The sequence below is a fragment of the Chiloscyllium plagiosum genome, unplaced genomic scaffold (genome assembly GCF_037043375.1).
Source record: "Chiloscyllium plagiosum isolate Xiang-an unplaced genomic scaffold, Cpla_swu_hap1 HiC_scaffold_31, whole genome shotgun sequence".
Lineage (NCBI taxonomy): Eukaryota > Metazoa > Chordata > Chondrichthyes > Orectolobiformes > Hemiscylliidae > Chiloscyllium > Chiloscyllium plagiosum.
This window is the reverse complement of record NW_028270169.1, coordinates 49,643,343-49,660,288: the sequence shown is the minus strand read 5'-3', so window position 1 is coordinate 49,660,288 and position 16,946 is coordinate 49,643,343. Positions and strand designations below refer to the sequence as shown.

The 16,946-nt window shown below is 41.9% G+C and overlaps 1 long non-coding RNA gene across 1 annotated transcript; it reads right to left on the bottom strand.

The window, feature by feature from the left end:
- Positions 1-943: 943 nt before the first annotated feature.
- Positions 944-16,616, bottom strand: LOC122563836 (uncharacterized). The gene is made up of 5 exons (XR_015752248.1): positions 16,482-16,616; positions 3,389-3,490; positions 2,914-3,001; positions 1,575-1,653; positions 944-1,180 (listed from the first exon to the last, which is right to left on the bottom strand). It is a non-coding gene; the product is annotated as an uncharacterized LOC122563836 (long non-coding RNA).
- Between the last annotated feature and the right edge of the window lie 330 nt (positions 16,617-16,946).

Sequence of the window (16,946 nt, the reverse complement as noted above, 5' to 3'; positions counted from 1 at the left end):
GCGCTTCCGGGTGAGGCCGGCCGCGGCCAATCAGCGCCGCGGGGCCCCGATCAGTCCCCGCCTTCTTTGTGTTCCACCCAATGGGGCCGCCGAAGAGGACAATGGTCCCGGTCCCGCCCCCCGCCTCTCCAGCCAATCGGCGGCGGGCAGTGACTATCTGTTTTCAGGTCGGGCTTCGCTGGGTTGAGGAAGCGGACAGCAGAGTCATCCCCTTCCCCTGCAGGGGCTGTTTCTCCACCACCCCACCCCTGCCTAATGTAGGGGCCCCCTCTGGCAAGGGAAAAGCAAAGAAGCACTTGCGTTTTTATAGCTACTGTCACAACCTCAGTGAAAGGCATAAATTTGCGGATGGCACATCAATAGATAAGAAACTATGTTGTTGAATAAGATATAGGAGTTTACAGATGGATTTTATCTGTTCTCTTATGGACAAGTAACCCAAGATCTCTCGGTTCGAATTACATCCCTGTATGAGAGTATAAACATAATTTGGGGAATACTCCATTTGCCAGAATGTTGCCCACACATTTGATCTATTTATATCCAAGCACTTTGAAAGAGATAAGACTTTGGACTTTAAGCTCTGGACGTTTTCTTACCTATTGGTTCTTATATTTAAAAAATAGGTTTTTTCTATTCTGATTTTGTAACCAGAGAATGGCGACCTTGTACACTTTTAACTGTACTCATGTATTCCTTTATACTCACATTGACAGGTGTAGTTTGAATAGAGGGATCTTGGGATGCTTGCCCACAGATGCCTGTAGGTAGCAGGACAGGCTATTAGGGTAGGTAAGAAGGCAGACAGGATGCTTGCTTTTATTAGTCCTGGTGTAGATTGTACAAAACTTTGATTCGGAGATGCCGGTGTTGGACTGGGGGGTGCAAAGTTAAAAATCACACAACACCAGGTTATAGTCCAACAGGTTTAATTGGAAGCACACTAGCTTTCGGAGCGACGCTCCTTCATCACCTGATGGAGTCTTCAAGTCTTCAGTTTTGAAGAAGGGTCATTAGATCTGAAACGTAACTCTGCTTTCTGTCCACACCTGCTGAGTTTTTCCAGCAATTTCTGATTTTGTCACTAGATTATTGCCAGGACTGGGATATTTCAGCGATGAAGAGAGACTGCATAAAGCTTGGGTTGTTTTCTTTGGAGCAGAGAAAGTTGAAGGGGGACCTGATAGAGGTGGACAAGATTATGAGGAGCATGGACAGGGTGATTGGAAAGCAGCTGTTTCACTTAATCGAAGGGATAATAACAAGGGGGCACTAATAAAGTGAAAAGCAGGAGGTTTAGAGAAAATTTGAAGAAGAAACATTTTTACCCAGAAGGTCTGGAATGCACTGCTTGGGAGAGTAATTGAGGAGGGAAACCTCATAATCTTTAAAGAGCACTTGGAAGGGCACTTAAAGTGTAATAACATTCAAGACTATGAGACTAGTGTGGGGAAGTGGGACTAGTGTAGGTAGTAGTACACTTTTGGCAGTTGAGACTCAATGAACCAAAGGGCCTCTTCTGCACCATATAATTCTATGACACAGAAACATTTCCTGTACTTACAAATGGCTACCTTATATTGTTCTGCATTGCGTTCCGACTTGCATACAAATCCACCTGTGAACTGTCCCTATTAGCAACCCAGGAACTGCCTGTAATGTCAAAAAATAGGAAGTTATTCATTTTAGCAGAGAAAATAAAAAAAGCATAAGAGTATTACTAAACAAAGGATGTCTACAGAATCCTGAGGAGCAGAGGGATTGAAATGTTCTTGTGTGTGTAGGCATAACACATAATCCTGAGGACCAATGGGATACTATCATTTATTACAACAGGAATTAAACACATAAGTAGGCACAGTGTGATACAGGCTCTTACATCTTGAGTAGTGCCTGCAATTTTGGTCTCCTTATTTAAGAAAAATATGGTAGTTCAGAGGCAGTTTGATACCCAGAATGAGTGGATACTTTTATGAAGGAAGCTTGAACAGACCAGTCTTGATCCACTAGAGCTTAGAAGTGTAAGGAGTGACTTGATTATGTTTATAATATTCTGAACGGTCTTGACAAGGTGGACACAGAAAGGGTATTGCTTCTTGTGGGTGTGTCCTGAACCAGGGGGCATAATTTTTAAAATTCTGGACAAAGCTCAGGGGAAAGTTTTTGAACTGTGAGACTTTGCAAACTCTCTTGCTCCAAGTCAGTGGAGATGGACTCACTAAATATTTCTAAGGCAGTGGTGAATACATCATCTCGACTCAAAACGTGAGCTTGCTCTCTTTCCATGGATGCTGCCTGAGCCGCCACGATCTCTAGCATTTGTTGTTTTCAGTACAGATTCCAGCATCTGCAGTAATTTGCTCCAACATTGTAGATACATTCTTATTAGGTAGGGAATCTAAGGTTATTGGTGGTAGGTGGAAATGAACACAAACAAACCTGCTGTGATTTTATTAAATGGTGGAGCAAGAGGGACAGAAGTGCACCTAATCTGTACATTTGTATGTATATCATAACCTCAGCATGTCCCAAAGCTCTTGAAAGATAGAAAACTTGCATATTAATAGCACTTGTCACAACCTCAGTGTCCCCCAAAGTTCTTCAAAAAACTTGCATTTATATAGCATAATTAATGACCACCTCGACATCTCAGAACACTTTAAGGCTAATGAAGTATTTCTGAAGTACAGCCAATGCTGGAAACCAGTCAGCCAGTTTGTGCACACAGGCAGATTCCCCAAAACAGCAATGTGATAATAATCAGCTTTCTGGTGATTTTCAATTAAGGAATGGGTATTGATCAGAATGTCAGGGATAACTCCACTGCTCGCCTTCTTAGAAATTGTACCATGGAGTCTTTGACAGCCACCAGAACAGGCAAATGAGACCTCAGTTCATCAAACAGGAAGTTACCTTCCACAATTAAAAATAAAATACCGAAGCTGCTGGATATCTGAGACAAATGTATAGAATTCTGGAATCCCACTGAGTCTGGCAGCATCTGTGGAGAAAGAAACAGAATTAACATTTCAAGTCCAGTATAACTTCTTCAGAATGTTCATGCTGTTTTTCTCTTTTCACAGATGCTGCCAGACCTGCTGAGTTTCTCCAGCATTGTCTGTGCATTTGAGGGTCAGACTTGCTTTTTACCCATGTGCAGATGCTGGACTTAGGCTTGAACTTGAAACTTTCTGACCCAGAGGCAGAGCGTTATAAGTTGAGCCACAGCCAATATGGTAAAGTTAACCAATCCAAATCACTAGAAATCAAATCCAGTTCACCTTCTGTGAAGGATGCTGTAATGCCATATCATGTTGCTAATTTCAGGGCCAAATATGCATTTTTAAAATGCTATCAATTGTTATTAATTTGTAGAGGTATACTGTACCTTTAAGAGAGATTGGAAGCTAGCAAGGATAAAGCACAGAGAGTCTGGAACAAGATAACAATGTAACACGTGTTCAAAACAGCTAGAAGCATCTCGGTTGCCCTGAAACAAATAAAAATTAAAATTTGGCCAATCAGTTTAAATTATGCCCCAAGATACCACAATCCAATCAAATTTGAATTCAGTATTTTGATAATATTCAAACCAATGAAATGATGCAATGTTTTGGGGTATAAAACTGGACATTTTGAACAGTTAGGGGGAGAACTGCCAAGCCACCAACAAGTACAGACTGCCAGCAGAACAGCTCTCTGAAAGACATCTGTCTATAAGTTTACACAGCAGATCATCGAAAATAACGACAGAGAAAAATATGCAGAGGAAGATATGAAGAGAAGATTCGACAGCTGACTGATTTTGAAAGTTGAATTTTTTTTGTAAATCTTAATCGAGAATTTCTTTAATCACACTAGTATTGTAGAGTGGGAAGTGAAAGATGGGTTTAAGAAAAAGAAAGCTGTTGGTTTTAATATTCTCTGTTGGATTTAAAGAATAAAGTTGTTAATTTTTACATTAAATAGTGACCCCAGGGATAAGCCTTTGCCTCTCGAATTTTAACAGATTACAGCATGGGGTGAATCTTTTCTGTGTGGCTGGTTTAAATTAGCAGAGGGGTTTACCCCGTGTTGTAACACAACGTTATAGGAAATGGAGCAGCCAATGTAGCTACAGGAAGGTCCCTCACACCAATGTGGTAAAAGAAAGGGAAGCTGGTTTCAGTGCTGTCGAATGAGTGATAAACAAATAGAACTTCTCCTCTCTTCATTGAAATGTTGTACACTGCACACCCACTTGCTACAGACAGGGCCTTAATTTAACTTGTCAACCAAAAGACAGCATTTCATATAATACAGCACTCCCTCGACATTGCACTGAAGTGCAATGAAATATTGAGCTAAATTAGATGTCGAAGTCTCTGGGTTGAGGTTTGGAATCCACAATTGTCTGACTGAGAAGTGAGAGTGCTACTATCAAAGGCATGAAACACTCTTGCTTAGTCTAATAATAATTTTCATAATAATTTAAAATTGCAATGAAAATTCATGAATAAATTTCCTTCAAAAGAGTTAAGGAATGCTCCATAAATTCCATTCACAGCGACTTGTGCATATGTAATAGTTTCAGCATAGTAAAATGATCCAAGGTGCTTCACAGGAGTGCTGTAAAACAAATGTGGCATTGAGCTACACAAGGAGCTATTAGGACAGAGAAGTAGGTTGTAGGAAGCATCGTAAAAGGGGAGAGAGAAATGGATGAGAGGAGAAGTCTAGGGCAGGTATTGCAGAACCTCGGTTACTGGTAGCTTGTATTCCTTCTTGAGATGAGTGCCATTGGCAATGCAAACATTCCTAACTGGCCATGAACATGTGCTGGTGAGCTGCCTTCTTGAATCACTGCAGTACACATGATTTAGGTGCACCCACAGTGTTAGGAATGGAGTTCCAGTATTTTGACCCAGTGACAGTGAAGAAATAGCAATATCATTCCAAGTCAGGATGGTGAGTGGCTTTGAAGGGAACTTGCAGGGAGTAGCATTCCCAAGTATTTGCTGCCCTTGTCCTTTGAGGTGGCAGAGGTCATGCGTTTGGAAGGGGCTACTGATGGAGACTTGGAAAGTTGCTGCAACACACCTTTCAATGGTATGCACTGCTGCTTCTACCAGTTCTTTCAGGAAGTGCTTTCCAGATTCCAACACCTCATCATGTAATGACCTTACCTTTCAGAATATTCCATCGTTTTGGCAAATGTCTGCTTCAGGTGTGTTTTATCAAACACCTTCTGAAAGTCCACATACACATCAACTCTTTCTATTTTCATCAAATAACTCAATCACGTTAGCCACACAATCTCTTGCTTTTCCTTATTAGCCCATGCTTTTCCAGGCAGGAATTAATTGTATTCTGGAATATTGTCTCTAACAGCTTTGCTATTCTAAGCTGACTGGCCTTGTCAATTTTTGAACAGTGATGTAACATTTACATTTCTCCAGTTTGGGCTCACTGCTTCCTCCAGTAACCTAGGATCCAGTTGATCAGGACTGGGTAAAATTATTACTTCAAGGACTTTTGAAACCATCCTCAATTTCTCTCCATCAAGCGTTGTTACCATCGCCTCCTTTACTGCAACTTTAGCAGCTACTTCTCTGAAGACACTGCTCATGTAGTACCACATCCTCTGTCTCCACAAGACTATTTCAGTTTTAGTCCCTAATCATCTCCATCCATCTTTTTGCTGTCCTTTTACTATTTAAATGCTTATGAAAAACTTTTAGGTCCTCTTTTCTTGGCCAATAATTTATTTTTATACTAATTCTCTCTCTCTTTACCCATAATACCCTTTATAAAATTGCCTCTTTTCTTTCTACAGTCACCTCGATCCTCAATAGCATTTTGAACCTGACATTTGTCAGTTTTTAAAAAAAATTTAAACATGAGGAAGTTCTTATTTTTAAAACAAAACATCTACCTAAAGGGTCATTATTACTGTAGGAGTGACAGATCTTACAATTCCATCTCAGCTATGAAAGGTATTGTACAAATGCAGGTCTTTTCTTTCTATAAACGTTTGGCCCAACCAGCCCATTGACTTTTATCCTTCACACAAGCAAATATTCTAATAAGATTTGCCCTCCCTGTTACAATAATTCATCAATCCCTTCATCTAAACATCCAATTTGATCTTGAAAGTTGGCCTCTACTAGCTCAGAAATGGAAATCACAATTTCAACATTTTGAATCAAGTACATTTTCTTGCTGCCTGTTGAACATTTAATTTTGTATCTTCTGCTTCTTGACTTCTGAGGATAGTCTGCTTTCATCAACCATTTTTATACTTTAATAATTTTAACAATTTAATTGTATTTCCCTATTGTAATATAAAAACATTTTCAAATCTGTTTTTGTATTGATATCTCATCATACCAGGCAGCAATTTAACGAACTCAGCTTCTGCCCTCTATAAAGTATTAATTAGTGTGGAGCTCCAAACTGCAGACAGTTCTCTAATTAACACATGATATTACATGTTTTTATCACTTGTTCAGTTATTTAACGCACTAGTTATATTATTGCATTCTGATTGTGATGTAGCTGCACTAGTCTGTACACTTATAGACACTGTGCAGAGGGAGAGAATGAGTCATTTTGCTGGATTAGATAGCGACATACATGATCTGACACAAACTGAGCATAATTATTGAAGAGCTATAAAGTAAGAATTAATTATTCACAACATGGAAAGATTCAACAATCACAGAGTTATGGTATAGACAGATGGAGGCCTGTTTGTAAATGGCATCTTTTGACTTTGGATCAAGACCCATGGAGGAAGTGCAAAAGCGAGGATTCACAAGGATGGTACGAGGATAAACAGTTACAGGAATTGAGGAAGATTGAAAGTTCAGAGGAAATTTGACAGAGACTGTACTTTTAAATAGTACAGATCTGAAATTATGAATGGGTTGAACAGGTTAACTGTGTTGAGAATGTGTCCACTTGTTAGACCATACATAACTAACAACAACCAACAGTGTGGGTTCAATTCCCATAACCACTGAGGTTAGCAATGAAGGTAACCCAGTACCTCTCAACCTTACCCTTGGCCTGAGGTATAGTGACCATCAAAGGAGAGAGCACTGTATGGTCCTCTGGGAGTGAGGTAACTTTACCAATAAATAAAAAAGATAACTTCTAATGAATATAACACAGAAAGGAATGGGAAATTTCCTTACAGAGAACAGTTAGAACATGAAGGTGGCTGGTTAGCTTAGTTGGCTGGATGGCGTGGGGACCCTCAGGTTAAAGCGCTATCAGTCATCTCTCTCTAATGAAAGAACAGTCCTATGGCTTGGTAAGATTGTGGTGACCTTACCTTTCAGAATATTGGAACTTAATATTACAGAAATTGAGACAAGTAATGTCTGCGCTTTGAAAAGGAAGAGAAGCTGAAGTGAGGTAGATGAAGTGTGAGTATTATCAACAGCAAATTCCTTGTCTCTGGGCTATATATCCCCTGCGATTTGATGCAAGTCCATGTCAACTCCTACTCTCACACTCACTCTAATACTTGTAAATATTACAAATTCAAACCGTGCAATGTAATATATTTCTGTTAAGAGTATTTATTTTGTAATGACTGAGCTGTTTCCTAATATGTTAGTACAGAGACATTTTTCAGCTACAGGCCCCATTTGTTACCCTGCTTAGAATTAGACTGGAATGCTTTCCAAGATCTCCATTTAGAAGGTAGTGTGGGTGACAGGCCTGGCAAAATCCATAAATGGAAGGCTCTACAAGTCCCTAGTCAGGATTCAATGCCTATTTGGCCCGCTTCCAAAATAGGCATAGTTTATCCTGGCATCCTCACATTTGTCCTAGACTTACTTGTTTTTAGTTAAAAATCACACAACACTAGGTTATAGTCCAAGGGGTTTTTTTGGAAGCACCAGCTTTCGAGACAATGCTCCTTCATCAGGTAATTGGTGGGTGGGGGGGTGGTGGGTGGGGAGGATGATCATAAATCACAGAATCATGTAATTAAAATGATGTACTGAATAAGCCTACATTGCTGTTAAGTCTTTAGAATTGGTTGCAGGTTTCAGTTCATTAATATGTAAATCCGGGGACTTCTTTTAAGTCACATTCACCCCACGGACTTATATGTCTGTGTGTGTGCATGTGAGGGTGTGAATTTGCATTTGCAGAACTGTATTTGCAGATACATTCTATTTTTGCTCATAAAGCACACAATCTGCAGGCAGTCAACCCATATAACATTTTATAAATTCCTACTTTGGAAATAGAACCAATCTGACTCAAGGTTGAGATACAGCCAGATTCTAACCTCACCCCTCTAATACATTGTCTGAGCTGAGATGTCAAGTTTTCTTAATCAAAACCTTAAGTTATCTCGAAAATGTGACTTAAAAGAAGTTATTGGATTTACATATTAATGAACCGAAACCTGTAACCCTTCTAAAAGATGAAAGGCTTAACAGCAATCTAGGTCTGTTCAATATATCATTTTAACTGCATGACACTGTGATTTTTTGCTATAAATTCTGTGTCTCATGATCCTGCCCCACTGTGCTCTGAAAGCGAGTGCTTCCAAATAAACCTGTTGGACTATAACTTGTGTGATTTTAACTTTGTCCACCCCAGTCCAACACCGGCATCTCCACATCATGCTTACTTGTTTTTGTATAGAGAAGACACATTCCAATATCTCCACAAGAAGCATCAGTTGAATATTTGATGAATGGACTACAACTGGAAAGGGGCCTTTGAAGTGAATCCTTTTCTGTCCACGTTCCTTCACATAACCTTCATCAAGGAGCTGATGATCAGATCAAACCTTCCTTTATCAAATGGCTGTAGGTTTGTCTTCAGTTTCAATGTAAGCCCCTATTTAGGACTGATGCCACCTCTACTGGCCCTTAGAATAGAATAGAATAGAATATCCTTTACTGTCGTGTGTACTGAAGTACAGAAGTACAGGAATACAATGAAAAGTTTACAATGTCACCTCTCATGGTGCCATCTTAGAATAAAAAGAGGAATAAAAGAAGTTGCAATTCCTTACAGTGGTTTAAGTGTAAGTTAGAAATAAGGTAGCGTTAAAAGGATAAACATTACAGTCAGATAAACAGATTACAGATAAGCATTACATTGCAGTAGCTTGGTGCAGGGGCTTCCACATGTGGTCTGACCAGTCTCGCAAGCCACTGACTACCCACACCAGACCCCAGCCCAACAACCATCCCCGCCCTGTTTCAGTGCTCCAGTCTGCCCTGCTCCAGCTTTTAGCCACTCCAGGCCTCCAGCTCGTCCTGCTCCAGGTATGAGCCACTCCAGGCCTACAGCTCGTCCTGCTCCAGGTATGAGCCACTCCAGGCCTACAGCTCGTCCTGCTCCAGCTTTTAGCCACTCCAGGCCTCCAGTCGGCTCTGCTCTGGCTCTTAGGCACTCCAGGCCTCCAGCCCGCCCTGCTCCAGCTCTTAGCCACTCCAGGCCCTAGCCCACCCTGCTCCATCCCGATCCGCTCCAACTCTCAGCCACTCTGGGCCTCCAGCCTGCTCTGGCTCTCAGCCACTTTCAAATCTTTGAAAAAAAGGGGGTTAAAAAGCAAACGGATTGACAGGTTGAGGAGCTCAAACGTTGCCTGCTCCATCGTTGCCATATTAAACTGTATGTAACCTGGACTACCTAATTATTTTTAAACCTTGCTCAATTTAATAAATGTCTTACATAATTTCTCTTCACTCCTGTATACTAATCAGGCTATTATTGCTCTAAGAGATGTGCGTATAATTACTACCAAAGACTACACAAACACAATTATAGTGAAGGTAGAGGTCATAAGATTATGGCAAGCTAGCTGCTACATGAAATATAATTATACTTCTCCAAACATATTTCCTTTCATAAAAACAATTACGTGCCCTATCATTGCAGCTGCATGTTATGCAAAGTTGCCAAAGTACACATTTGTGAAGAAAATGACAATTCATTAATGATACAGTACGTTAACTCTAATCAGCTCCACTTTCATCAGTCTCTGCACATAAAAGTTTTTAAATCATGTTGGACTCCCAACAGTACTTGTGTATGTTGTCGGTGGCTGTTCATAGGATGATATTAGATTTCTGGGATGCGTGATTACTGTGGCAGATGCTGTTGCCATGGTAACTGTTGTTTGCTGACCCACTTCCGTTGCTGGGGAGTAGTTGACCTCTGGTATTGCTGATCATCCTGTATTCTGTGCAGGTGGTGAGAACACTTCACGATCTGCTGCCTGGTTCAAACAGTGTGGGAAGGCATGCTGGGACAGCACCAGGGATGTCTAAAAATAAAATGTCCAACCAGTAACGCCTTGAAACAATACAGGCCTTGATTGCCAAACAGAGTAGGCAGCAAGTGCTAGATAGAGAAACAATTCCAGGGAACAGGTCTAACAAATGAACAAGGAACAAGAGTAGGCCACTCAGCCTTTTGACCCTGCTACACCATGGCTGATCTGATTTTAACCCCAACGCTACGTTCTTGCATTTCTCCGATAATCTTTCATCCCTTTGGTAATGAAGAATCTACCTGGCCCTGCCTTTAAAATATTTAAAGATTTTTCATCCTCTGTTTTTTGAAGAAGGGAATTCCAAAGGCACTCAACCCTCAGAAAAAAAAAGGTTCCACATCTCTGTTTTTAAATGGACGACCATTTTTAAACTGTGGCTTAGTTCCAGGTTCTCTCAAGTTAGAAAACATTCGTTCAGCATTTACCTGGTCAAGTCCTCAAGATCTGTAAACTCTGGAGTCTTGCCACGTCCATTCATGAATGATGTAATGTGTAAAATTAAAGTGTATGGGATTGGGGATAGTGAGTTGAATTGGATAGAAATCTGGCTGGCAGACAGGAAGCAAAGAGTAGGAATAAACTAGTCATTTTCTGAGTGGCAGGCAGTTACCAGTGGGGTACTGTAGGGATCTGTACTTGGACAGTCGATTATCTGAACAAGTCGGGCAGGCAGTATTTCATTCAGATAATTGATTATTTGGATAATTGATTTGACCTTAAACAAGGGAAGCCATACTGATCTAACGCTGTGCTCTACTGGAGAGTTTGTTTAAATTTATAATTTTGATGAGTCTGCTATTTAAATAAACTAATCTTTGCATTCTGGAAATTGCAGGTTAAACCCTGACCATCACATAAATATATGGAAATCACAACATTGTGATGTTGTGATTAAGCAAGGTCCTGAACAGTTTCTATGATCGCAAGAGCATTTGTCAGTTTCTGCTGAACTCAGTGTCGCAATGGGAAGACAGAAGGACCACCTTGTGCATGTGTTTACTTTCTCTGCCTCTGTTTTCATGAACGACCCAGTACAGTAATGGGAATAAATCACCTCCTTTTGCAAAGGCCTGTGTAACTAACCCTTACGTAAAAACAAAAATCCAGTCGTTGTTGCTTGAGTTTCTTTGTTTTTGCCAGCATTTTCACATGTTCTTCAGTACAGGTAATCCGAATACACTTACTTCTTTGATATAACGTTTTCTATGGGACCTTGAGATCTTGTTCAGACAATTCGAAATTCAGATAATCGATATTCGAATTATCGAGTTTCCTCTGTCTTTTTAATGATTTAGATGAGGGAACTAAATGGGATTTCTCCAATGACATAAAGCTGGGTGGGAGGATGAGCTGTCAGGAGGATGCAGAGATGCTACAGTATGATTTGGACAGGCTGGGTGAGTGGGCAAATGCATGGCAGATGAAACATAACGTGGACAAATCTCGGGTTATGCACTTTGGGAACAAATACAGGAAGGTGGATTGTTATCTGATGGCTATAATTTGAGAGGAGAAAAATGTGCAATGAGACCTGGGAGTCCTCATGCACCAGTCACTGAAGATAAGGATGCTGAACCCAGCAGTGAAGAAGACAGATTGTATGTTGGTCTTCATAGTGAGAGGATTTGAATACAGGAACAGGGATGTGTCACTACAGTTGTGGGAATGAGGGGGTTTTCTCATAGGAACGTATAAAATTCTAACAGAGTAGGTGCAGGAAGTTGTTCCCAAGGATGGGAGAAGTCTAGGACGAGGGGTCACAGTCTAAGCACAAGGGGGAAACTATTTTGGAGTGAGATGAGGAGACATTTCTTCACCCAGAGAGTAGTGAGCTTGTAGAATTCTTTGCCACAGAAAGTGGTTGTATGATAACGAGGAGGAGTTGGTATAGCACTTGGGGCTAAAGGGATGTGGTGTAAAATTCCAAGCAGTGGAATGTGGTGAAACGGTTAAAAATTATGTCCCAATACATGTGTGAATCTAACCAGAATGGAGGTGTTGCTTAGTCCCGTGTGAATCTTCTTATCTGTATGTAACCAGAATGGAATGTGTTTTTTAGCCTTGCTCTGCTGTTCACATGAATGTTTATATCTGGAAAAGAGTATATCAGCTGGAAAAGTCTCCAGTTCGGTGAGTCTGCTCCGGGGTTACGTTTAACCGCCGAGCGTGGGTTGTTGGCAACCGCTCTACGAGAACTGACGGCTCCCAGTTCCGGTAACATGTAGAGTGAGTATAAGCCAGACCCGGGAGTCTGCTCCGGGGTTACGTTTAACCGCCGAGCGTGGGTTGTTGGCAACCGCTCTACGAGAACTGACGGCTCCCAGTTCCGGTAACATGTAGAGTGAGTATAAGCCAGACCCGTTGTGGCGACGCTGCGGGGAATAAAATGCCCATATTCTAGCAGACTCGCCTCTTGGTCATTTGTTCTGTGTCAGACTACTCTCCTACGAACCTGACCTTGAGAATTTTTTAAAACATTTTGGCGTAGTCGGCAGGATCAATCGCAATTGAGGAGAGATTTTGATACAGAACAATGTTTTGGAAAAAGACTAAGAAACCAGAAGAACAAACTGTGGAGGTCCCGACCGTCCCGGGATGGCATGACGTGGCAGTTTGTTTGAGAAATGGTGGGGGGCGACCGGAGGAACCCCAGGGTCGCTGCTGTCCACCCTTGAGAGGATCCCAGTCCTGCCGAAGAACCCCTTGCCTGGGGTACAGCGGAGGATGTGGGCATGTCCAAAAAGCTGAAGCGGAGTTAACTGAATTGAACACAATTGAATTGAACTGAACAGACCTGAACTGAGCTAAATTGAATTGAAATGGACGGAACTGAATTGAACTACACTGAATTGACTGAACTGAAATTAACTGAAACGAATTGAACTGAATTAAGCATAATGTAACACATGTATTGGGCCAAGCAGTGGAATGTGGTGTAAAATTATGTCCCAATACATGTGTGAATCATAATGTAACACATGTATTGGGCCAAGCAGTGGAATGTGGTGTAAAATTCCAAGCAGTGGAATGTGGTGAAACGGTTAAAAATTATGTCCCAATACATGTGTGAATCTAACCGGAATGGGAGGTGTTGCTTAGTCCCGTGTGAATCTTCTTATCTGTATGTAACCAGAATGGAATGTGTTTTTTAGCCTTGCTCTGCTGTTCACATGAATGTTTATATCTGGAAAAGAGTATATCAGCTGGAAAAGTCTCCAGTTCGGTGAGTCTGCTCCGGGGTTATGTTTAACCGCCGAGCGTGGGTTGTTGGCAACCGCTCTACGAGAACTGACGGCTCCCAGTTCCGGTAACATGTAGAGTGAGTATAAGCCAGACCCGGGAGTCTGCTCCGGGGTTACGTTTAACCGCCGAGCGTGGGTTGTTGGCAACCGCTCTACGAGAACTGACGGCTCCCAGTTCCGGTAACATGTAGAGTGAGTATAAGCCAGACCCGTTGTGGCGACGCTGCGGGGAATAAAATGCCCATATTCTAGCAGACTCGCCTCTTGGTCGTTTGTTCTGTGTCAGACTACTCTCCTACGAACCTGACCTTGAGAATTTTTTAAAACAAGGGATCAGAGGATTGGGCAGGGGGGAGGTAGGGGAGAGAGGTGGGGGTTGTGGGAACAGTTGAATATTCTGCCATGATCATATTGAACGGGGAAGCTGACTCAAAAGGCTTAATGGCCTATTGCTCAAATTTTCTGTTTCTAAGGTGGACAACTAAGCAGCTCATTGGAGGAGGCAGATTCACAAATATCCTCATTCTCAATGATGGGGGAGCCCAGCACATCAATGCAAAAGCTAGAAATGTTGAATGAATGATCTATCTTGACCTCCTCCAATGGTTCCCAGCATTACAGATGCCAGTCTTAAGTCAATTCGATACACTGTGCGTGATATCAAGCAATAGGTTGAGACACTGAATACTGTAAAGGCTACAAGCCCTCCAGCAATAAGACTGAAGACTTGTGCTCTAAGACTTGCCATTTTCCTGGCCAAACTGCAGCAGTATAGTTACAACACTGGCATCTACCCGATAATGTGGAAAATTGACCAGGTGTGTCCTGTACACAAAAAGCAGGACAAATCCAACCCGGCCAATTACTCCATTGGTCTGCTCTCAATCATCAGTAAAGTGATGGAAGGTGCTACAAGCCTAGATCATAGCCTAGGTGTCTGAGGGGAGCAGGGCAGCACTACAGTTTTTGCAATTATTGAAGAGTTCACTTTGATTCACATATTAATGTTATCCCTGAACAATGTTGCAGCTCGTATCTGCTCAGTTTTTAAAGAATAATTCTGAGGCTGCTTCATAATTATACCATAGTGACAAAAAAACTCCAATTGTTTCTCAGGTCTCCTTTCATTTCTACAACAACTAGAAGTGGGAAACATATGAAATATTTTGATTCGCCTAGTAATTCAAAGTTGCAAAAATTTGTTGCTGTCTCTTCCAGTAGTTGGCTCTCTTACAGCACTGAAATTCCACAACTTTTTAGCTGCACCACTCTCACACGTTAAAAGACGAGGTTTATTTAATGGCTGTCACAGACTACATACAAAGGCATTTACAATGGAGGTATAGGTCACAGTGTGCCAAGTTCAATTGTATTTCTCCAAACCATTAATAATTTTAAAATTAGGAACGCGAGACCACGTATATCATAAAAACAACATCAAAAAGGCAGAAAAAGGCAAATGGAAAAAAAATTTCAAAATGTTCCAGTCCAGGGTGATCTGGGTGTATGAATTGCAGAAAGCCAGTCTGCAGGTACAGCAGGGCAAATGGAATGTCAGCATTTATTGCTAAAGGAATAGGGTATAAAAGCAGGGAAGTTTGTTGCAATTGTACACGGACATTGATGAGACTGCACAGAACACAGAACAGAAGAGCTCAGTACAGGCCATTCAGTCCACGATGTTGTGCCGATCTTAGATCAACCTAACCTACACACCCCTCAATTTACTGTCGTCCATATGCTTGTCCAGCAGTTGCTTAAATGTCCCAAATGTGTCTGACTCTACCACCACTGCTGACAGTGCATTCCATGCACCCACCACTCTCTGAGTAATGAACCTACCTCTGACATCCCCCTTTACCTTTCTCCAATCACCTTAACATTATGATCCCTCGTGATAGCCATTTCTGCTCCGGGGAACAGTCTCCAGCTATTTACTCTATGCCTCTCATTACCTTGTACCCCTCTATCAAGTCACCTCTCTTCCTTCTTCTCTCCAGTGTGAAAAGCCCTAGCTCACTCAACCTCTCTTCATAAGATGAGCCCTCCAATCCAGCAACATCCTGGTAAATCTTCTCTGCACTCTCTCTAAAGCATCCACATCTTTCCTATAATGAGGTAACCAGAACTGGTCACAATATTCCAGGTGTGGTCTAACCAGGGTTTTATAGAGCTGCCGCAAAACCTCGCAGCTCTTAAACTCAATCCCCCTGTTAATGAAAGCCAAAACACCATACGCCTTCTTAACAACCCAATCAACTTGGGTGGCAACTTTGAGGGATCTATGTATGTGGACCCAAGATCCCACTGTCCCTCCACATTACCAAGAATCCTGTCTTTAACCCTGTATTCAGCATTCAAATTCGACCTTCCAAAATGAATCACTTTGCATTTATCCAGGTTGAACTCCATCTGCCACTTTTCAGCCCAATGTCTTGTTGTAGCCTGCAACAGCCCTCAACACTATCTACAACACCACCGACCTTTGTGTCATTGGCAAACTTACCAACCTACGCTTCCACTTCTTCATCCAAGTCATTTATAAAAACTACAAAGAGCAGAGGCCCAAGAACAGATCCCTGTGGGACACTACTGGTCACCAGCCTCCAGGTGGAATGCTTTCTATCCACTAACACTCACTGTCTTTTTTTGGCCAGCCAATTCTGTATGCAGACAGCCAAATTTCCCTGTATCCCATACCTCCTAATTTCCTGAATAAGCCTACCGTGGGAACCTTATTAAATGCCTTACTGAAATCCATATACACCACATCCACTACTCGGCCTTCGTCAACTTGTCTCGTCACATCCTCAAAGAACTCAATAAGGCTTGAGGCATGACCTGCCCCTCTCACAGTCATGCTGACTATCTTTAATCAAACTATGTTTTACCAAATAGTCATAAACCCTATCTCTCAGAATCCTTTTCAGTACCTTGCTTACCACAGATGAAAGACTGACTGGTCTGTAATTCGCAGAGATGTCTCTATTCCTTGTCTTGAACAGAGAAACAACATTCGCCTTCCTTCAATCATCTGGTACTAGTCCCGTGGAGAGTGGCTCACCGCCAAACCGTTACCACCTGACACTGGGAGGAGGAACGCCTCATATTCCGCCTTGGGACCCTGCAACCACATGGGATAAATATGGATTTCAATAGCTTCCTCAGATCCCCTCCTCCCACATTATCCCAGTCCCAAGCCTCCAACTCGGCACTGCCCTCTAGACCCGTCCGTCACTCCCCCCTCTGACCTATCACCCTCTCCCTCAGCTAAATCCACCTATCACTTTCCCAGCTACCTTCCCCACCCTTTCCCATTTATTTCTCAACCCTGACCCTCAAGCCCCATTCCTGATGAAGGGCTTATGCCCGAAATGTCAATTCTCCTGCTCCTCGGATGCTGCCTG